The following is a 1,809-nucleotide window of genomic DNA, read 5'->3' as shown; positions in this document are numbered from 1 at the left end:
AGAAATACGCCAGTGTGTCATTCTAATAGGAAATTCAGTAAATTCTGAGATAAAGAGACATTACATATTGGAAAGATTTGGAAGCCTCATAACTTTGTGCTAATTCACTTTACACTGTTTTCAAACTTGTGATGTTTTAGCATGTCCTTTGTAAGTAATTGCACTTTGAGATTCCAATTCATTGTGAAGATGAAGTTCATCTTTTTAAGCTTGCTTATGAATGAAAATCATGATCTGAAGTGATGCTTTAATTTTTGGAATAAAATGAACTCTTGCATGATGTTTGTGGGTAACAATTCTGGAAAACCCTCACGAGACTTCACTCGTCCACTAGGGAATTCCTAGGGGTTTAAAAGGCTTGTTGCATACGCTAAATGCAATCGTACATCCCACAAAAGATGGATTTATCTTTTGATTTTCTGTTTTTCCATTCCTGTTTTTATTTTTGTATTGCTAAGGGACTAGCAATATGTAAGTTTGGGGGTGTGATAAGTGCTACAATATACATATTTTCAGCCCTTAACTTACATGTTTTAATCCTTTGGTTTTAGTTAATTAGGCCAATTTAATTCCTTTTTGTGTTTTTCATTCTTTTGCAGGCTTTTGGAAGAAAATGAAGTAAAACTAGGTGATTTAGGCTCAAAAAGAGAAGAGGAAGAAAATTGGAACTCCCTGACACTGCGATCGAGTGTAGTACCTGAGAGGACATAACACAAAGCAGGCCAGGAGCGATCGAGCGCATGCCAGAAGAAGGATCGATCGCAGACCTGCGATCGAGCGCACACGGGTTGCGATCGATCACACCCACGCGCATGAGACATACCAAGTGGCGGCCAGAATGTCCCTTTTTCCATATTAGGGTTCTCCAACTCCCAATTGTAATAGGATTGAAACCCTATGAAATCCCTAGGGTTTACTACTTTTCCAATGACTTCTAAAGCCTATAAATAGACTCTTAAGCCTTTAAAATAGATAGGCTTGAAGGAAGGGAAGAATAGGAGCTCTTCAAGTTCAAGTCTCGGGTTTATTCTTTTCTTTTCTTTTGTTTTATTTTATGAAGATGTTTAACATCAACTCTATGTGTAGCTAATTTACTTAGTAGGGCTAGATTGAAGCCCTAGTTATGTTTTATTAATATTTCAATATTGGCACCCTTGTGATGATCTTGTTGTGCTATTTAACTTGATTAATACTTGCTTGCATGAATTCCTCATATGTGTGTGCCTGTGGTATGGACTAGTTAGTTAAATCAATTTGGATGATCGAGTCTTGGGTTTAACATAAGTAACAAGAGATATCCACGCCGGATTCTTGGGTTAATCAACATGGGGAACCGGGAGTATACACCCATGCCCTAGGCCTCATGTGTTTGTCGATTTCTATAGAACATATGCTTTTCTAAAGAACAACTTAGTATATACCATGCTAAATCCTTTAGGGAAGAAAAGAGTTAGAGTATACACCATGCCTAACTCGTTGCTTAGGGAAATCTATAGCTTAAGGAGTATACACCCATGCCCTTAGGTTGACAAACATTAGATAGACATAACTTGATCAAAGCATTGGCATATTGATATATTAGCTTAATATAATTAGTGGTGGATATCAAAGCCCTACCTTTTTTTCATTATCAACTCAATCAATCTTTATTTTACTTAAGAAATTTACTTTTAAATGAAAATTCAGCAATCCTCGTGGGAATGATCCTGTACTTGCACCATATACTACGATGTTGACCTTGTGCACTTGCAGGTAAAACGTACAATTATTTACCTATTAATTTATGTAGATATTTTGCCAAAAACTTGA

This window comes from Corylus avellana, chromosome ca1 (assembly GCF_901000735.1).
Source record: "Corylus avellana chromosome ca1, CavTom2PMs-1.0".
Classification (NCBI taxonomy): Eukaryota; Viridiplantae; Streptophyta; class Magnoliopsida; order Fagales; family Betulaceae; genus Corylus; species Corylus avellana.
The sequence above is the reverse complement of the archived record's forward strand: the minus strand, read 5'-3'. Positions refer to the sequence as shown.